This window comes from Adiantum capillus-veneris, chromosome 26, assembly GCF_014529385.1.
Source record: "Adiantum capillus-veneris isolate H3 chromosome 26, ASM1452938v2, whole genome shotgun sequence".
NCBI classification, from domain to species: domain Eukaryota; kingdom Viridiplantae; phylum Streptophyta; class Polypodiopsida; order Polypodiales; family Pteridaceae; genus Adiantum; species Adiantum capillus-veneris.
In genome coordinates, this window is record NC_140956.1 from 73,653,696 (window position 1) to 73,660,231 (window position 6,536).

Genomic DNA, 6,536 nt, shown 5'->3' on the forward strand with positions numbered 1-6,536 from the left:
AACAAGTGCAATATCCTTGGTGTTGCTCGAGATGACAGCTGGGGCTTTTTGCTATTGTAGCATGCACAATATTGTTAACTATTTTGTGTCTTAAGCAAAAACCCGCAGAATATGCCTCCAAGAAAGTGAGGACTGTTCACAGCCATAGCCTTGACCATCGATAGATCGATCAAAAGAACTAAGTAAAGAAATGAAGCATGATATCTTGTGAGTCATGGAACTGCATATTCTACCATACCTGATCCCCAATTAAGTGGGTTTAGCGGATGTCAAAGTTTCCTCATGATTATTGAGCCAAAGGACCCAGATTGTCTACGCAAACCGCCCATAACCCTCTACCTTAAGAAAAAAAGCTAGGATATTACCATAATAATATGGCACTGTGTAACTGCCGTGACGACCGCCAAGGGACTTTTCCCCTTCAATAGGAGGGTTTTTTTCCTGGTATGTACAAACATCCATCGATGTAGCGCATCAGTCATCCTTGTCCTTGCACAGTAAGGAACAATACTTCTAGTGTTGTGTGCCCTTCAACTTGTTCTCAAAGCTTTTTATGCTTTCCTAAACCCTCAATACATACAACATTGGTCTCTCAAAGTAGGCATTAGCAACTCGATCGATGTTGCCACCATCATCTCGTCTCACCTTTTCACATTAGGGTGATTTAAATGTTAAACATTCTTAGGGCAACATAAACTTCAGACAAGCTTGTAAAGCTATTTGTTCCTGAAATTTTCATTTGGGCTCATTTTGACCTCCATTTCCACTATAGACGGCTTTGTGTAGGTATTTTTGTCTGTTTGTCCAATCTCTGTGAGAGTTGCACTTTGTGGGTTGTGCTCTAAGCTAACATGGCTTGCAACATAACCTTCAGGTAGTTTGTAATATTTTTGGTGGGTTGTGCTCTAAGCTATCTTAGGTTGCAACACAACTTTCATGTAGTTTGTTGTCTTTTGTAGGTTGTGCTCTAAAGTACATGTGGATTTCTGTGCATTTTTTCTTAAAAAAAAATTAATTGGTGCAATCATTGGCAATGGTTGACCAAAATGAAGTTTTTCACATGCTATTGTTGAGGAAAACATTGGATGGGGACAATCACTATGAACTTTTATGATGCAATATATTCTTCTTGTTGCAAAGGACATATGGAATATTGTGTAAGATCGATACCTATGACCAACTTTGATAAATGCAGTCTTGTTGGATGGTGTAGATTATGAGGGGTCTCCAAGGAGGTAAGACAAATAATGGATGCCCACACCCCCTTGTATTTGGTGCTTTGAGCATCACTAGAGCACCATAAGCTTAGGTACTAAGCCATACAATGGATTTACCCGCTTCTTTGTATATAAACATCCTTAATTTTTCCTTTCCACAAAAAGAAATTGATACCATCAAGCTTTCTAACATTGAAAACCTCATTACCTAATATTTTAGCATGAGATTATGGCAAGCTCACAAGAACTGGTAGAATTTCGATAGTATTCTTGTTAATATGTAAAAATGAAGGGAATCAAATAAAAGCCTAAAATAGTCAGATAGACTGTGGCCAAAATTAGAAAGTATTTTGATATGGTTCAATAGAGTTTTGGCGTAAATATCAAACATAACAAAATTGGTAGAGTTTTCTTGTAATATGTAAAAAATTTATGTAAACAAAAGCATAAATCAATCAGATAGACTATGGCCAAAATTATAATTTTTTTTATATGGTCCAATAGAGTTTGGGCATACAATTTTTGATATGGTTCAATAGAGTTTGGGCATAAGTATCAAAACATAACAGCCATAAACATTGGAGAATTGCCAATGTATATCAAATGGCCATAAATTGAATATGCATTAAGTCAATACGAAGCCAACATATGCATTAAGTCAATACCACGCCAACATGGCTAACAAGCACCTAAATCCATCTATGCATGTCTTATGGCAAGGGTATGATAAAGGAAACTTGAGCAACCTAATCCACTTTACTCTAGGTAACCCCATCCCTAGTGTTGGGCTTTAAAAACGTCAACCATGACCCTCAGAAAATGCTATCTAGACTCTATTGAAGATCAACTGTCATAAAATGACAAAATTGACACCACACAAGTGTTTAAAGTAGTATTCTCAGAGGAGTACATAAATGTGAGATATATTATAAAGACTGGTTGCTAACTAAAATAGATGTACATTAACAAGTATCAAATAAATGCAAACAGAAGATTTTGACTTGAGAAAGCTCCCATCTAGACTGAACTCGTCTCAATGATACATGAGAGGCATAAACTAGAGAACCGCATTGTAGCCTACACACTCATAAATTGCATCAAATCAATCCCAAGCATTTTTGGGAGACATACGGTCTACCCAAAAGGGCATCAAAATAACATCAGACATTGATACGACTCAAAGCAATACAATTGCAACTTGCACAAATTTCCATATAATTTCTCTCAAAGGCAAAAGGTAGAGCAATAGAGACTCATAAATCTCCTCGTGTGCATAGCGGCTTGAAGATAGACGGGTCGCATATCCAATGTACATATCTTACATGAATTTAGTGGAAAAGGACATGAGTGCCAATAAACACATCAAGTGCACATGGCCTAAGACCAACAAGTGCTTTTCTATGCTCTAAGTTAACTTAGCATCAATGCATCAAAAGAGACAACCTCGCAAAAAGGAAACTCATCAAGCTCTTTAGTGATTTCAATCAACACCACACTTGAAATACACAACCACAAGAGAATCACTCATGCCCATATCCACATATTAAATCCTCTGCTATCAACTTCAAGCACATATGATGCTCTCAAACGTATATTACACGCTCACGATGCAAGAAATAAAAAATATGATGTTTTTCGCACATAACCACTGTGTGTAAATATCTAAAAGATGGTGCGAAATCTGAAGATACTTTCTTTTGCAAAGTTGTAGATCTCGTCAAAATGGGTGCAAGGTCCTTTTCTTTTAAAAGTAGTAAAAATGTGATCATATTGGCTTGAACGTGCTCCTAGTAACATTTCAACTTTATCTTCTTCTTGTATTTCCCTTTTGATGTAGGTAATTTGTGTAAGTAGGTTTTACGCTTTTAAGTCTATTGATTAGACTTACAATGTCCTCCCCAGTCTCCACGGTAAGCCGATACAATTGTTTCTTCAAACTCACCTTGTGTTTCTTTGTTTTAGCCGCAAATTTTTCTCCAATGTCTTCCAAGCAGTGTTTGGGAAAAATGTGTCTCAGCTTAATATCGTGCCGTTTTCAATTTCCAAAATGCTGGTTGAGGGCAGGGGGAAAAGGAGAAATTCCGCCCCAAAATAGAGAAAAATAGTGCAAAACCCCCAAAAACAATGTAATTTTCTAAAATTTCCTCTTGGAAAATTCAAGGAAAGGAATTTTGTATGTTTGAAAAATTGATTTTCTCGAACACTGCTTCCAAGCTTCAAAAGCACCTGTGCACTCATTGATTAAGTGAATATACTTTGGATGCAAGGTTGTGATGATGATGCCTAAGGCTTTCTCATCCTTAGCTTGAGGTTGAGCTAACATTTGTGATGATGATTCCCTAGTTTGTGTGGAATCTAAATTTGTCTACTTGTCTTTGAAGAAGTCTTGATAATGTTCCATAGATTCTTTTTCATAAGATATTGTCTTGGCCCTTATAAAATTTCAATGTCCTTTTCTCAATGGCAACAACACTATTCCAAAGAAAAAATATTACACAAACGTCCATAGTTTGTTATGAGGTATGGCTTGCCACAATGGGCCATACATACGGGGTATACGCGACACACATTAATTAATTTCCTATGAAGATTCTCCAACCACTTAACTTTTGAAACAGGCAGGTGAGTATGAGCGGATGCACACGGTGCTCTCCTCCATGCCCGCCTTCCTGCGTCCCATCCACCTCTGTTGCTCATCCTCACCCCTGTGCTCATGCTCCGGACTGCCCCTGCCCGCCACTGATCTCCGGACTGCGCCTGCCCACTGATCTCACTGCTGCTCGTCCTCACCCCGGTGCTCATGCTACGCACTCTCCCTGCCCGCCTCAGTCCCATTCTCCACCGAGCCTGCCGTTCGTGTCTACCTACTGTTCCACCGGCCTCTCTCTCTGCCCTGGAGAGCAACACTCGCACAATCACCCCCTGACACTGCACTCATCGCCATGGCAGACTGTGTGTCTCTGTGCGCATCTGTGGGTGAGAGAGAGAGAGAGAGAGAGAGAGAGAGAGAGAGAGAGAGAGAGAGAGAGAGAGAGAGAGAGAGAGAGAGAGAGAGAGAGAGAGAGAGCCCTTCACTCCACGCGATCGGCCGCTGGTACAGACAACAACAAAAAATCATGCTCCGCCGCTCTCGCTCCGACCGCCACCTCGTGCTCCTCGCGTGCGCCATAGGAACGTGACTGCACTCCTCTCTTATCCTCTCTCCTCCACATGGCACATTGCCCTTTTTTTCCCTTCCTAAACATGAGAGCATCCCCTCAGATTCCCCTCAATTCAGCTGCTTAGCAAAATTGAGCAGACATACTGAGGTTGTATGAAGAAGATCATTTCCCTTGAAGATGCTTTGGTCAATGACTCTTTGATGTGGGTAAAGATTTTGGAAATATCTTTAATCCCATGGGAATTTAGCCTTGTGCTGAAGATCCCTTTCTTTTGCTCGAGAGGCACCGCATACCTAGCTAGGTATGGTTGGGGGCAGGGAACCACCGGCCCCCCCACCGGGCCGGCGGTCCCCTGTCCCCAATCGTACCTAGCTAGGTATGCGGTGCCTCCCTCACAGAAGCTCATGATGTTCAGGTAAGTCACAATGTGGGAATTATTGTGAGAATTTGTCCAAAACTTCTTGTGTATGGGATAGATCATCCCTTGTGTGAGGGATGATCACCCCTTGCTCTATGGGATAGATCATCCCTTGTGTAAGGGATAACACCATGTGAACAATAAAAAACACTCCTTTTGTAGAAGTTGACTATGGATTGTCTGCTTGTGGGATCGAAAGAAATGTGTCGGACCTAGCTAGAATATGAAATCGATGTGAGAAATTAGGTGGCGTTTATGGCTTGAGAAAAAGGCTTGCACCCGTGAGAATTGATCTAGATAAACCCAAAACCACCTTGTACTATAGTTCACCAGTGGCTTTACATCCATCCACACTCCTCAACCAAATTCCTCATGGTGGCTTGACCCTAGGACATAGTGATTTTTTTTAATTTTTTATTTTTGTTGCAAAACTCACAATTGTGAGTGGATAGTATTAAGAACAGAAATATACACCAATCCTCGAGCTCAGATCGAGCCTTGATGGTCAAAGGATTACAAGTTATCTGCATAGGACCTCATGGTTATTTTAAGGTAATGCCTCTAAGCGAGTTTTCTTTGTTGAGGAAGGCTAAAGATAGCATGTTTATTCTTTGTTAGATAGAGCCTTACACACAAAAGAAAGGCATACATGGCTTGGGAAAAAAAGGCTTGCACCTGTGTGAACTGGTCTAAACCCAAAACCACTTTTTACTATAGTTCACCAACGGCTTTACATTCACCCACACTCCTCAACCAAAGTCTGCATGGTGGCTGGACCATAGGACCTCATGGTTACACAATGAATTTGATGCACATGGTAGGGAATTCAAATGAGGTACAAAATCGGTACAGATGGAGCCTTCAAGGCCATGTTCGAGAAACATGTGTCTCAACTTAATATTGTGCCGTTTTCAATTTCAAAAATGTTGGTTGAGGGCAAGGGGAAAGGGAGAAATTTCGCCCCAAAATAGAGAAAATTTGTGTAAAAACCCAAAGATATTACCTAAGTTGGGCTTACTGAAACAATTTAACCTCTCATAGCGTTTTAGCTTAAGAAATCATTAGGAAGAGAATGGGGTTAAAGAGGGCCTCTTTATTTGTAAGTTTTATGGAGTTAGACATTTAGCATTAAAAATAAAATAATTAGAGGACAACCTTTGAACTCTGAATTAGGAAAATTGGCTACTTAATTTGAATTCAAGTTTTTTGTAAGTATTTATCAATTAGGTCTCTCCAATCTCAGAAAAATAAAAATTCGTTAAAAACATATTAAGTGCTTAAGTGAAGGGTGAGTTTAGAAAATAAAAAATTCGTTACTTGCCCTTGGTATCCATCATTCCTAGAGAAAATATTAGAAGACACTCACTTTTTAAAAACTTTTTTATCCCGGGAAATAAGATAAAGGCACTCATACCATTCCTAAGCCTTTTTCTCGAAAGGTTCGATAGTTCGAACAAAAGGGATAAGTACCAACCTCATGGAAAAGTCTTGGACAAAAAGCTTGCTAAATTGCTAAATATTTTTGATGGCTTACTATGATCCCTAATATTGTAGCTTAGTATAATTTTTTTTAATATGAATAATACAAATTTGCTAATCCCTATTGATGACATCAATGAAATTTTTGAGGAATTATAGTAGCTTACAATATATATTTCTCACGAATGCCGTTCCCATAATTCTTTCCCGGTCGGTACACAAGAAGATTTAGAAATTTTCTTATGTAGGGAAAGAGTTATT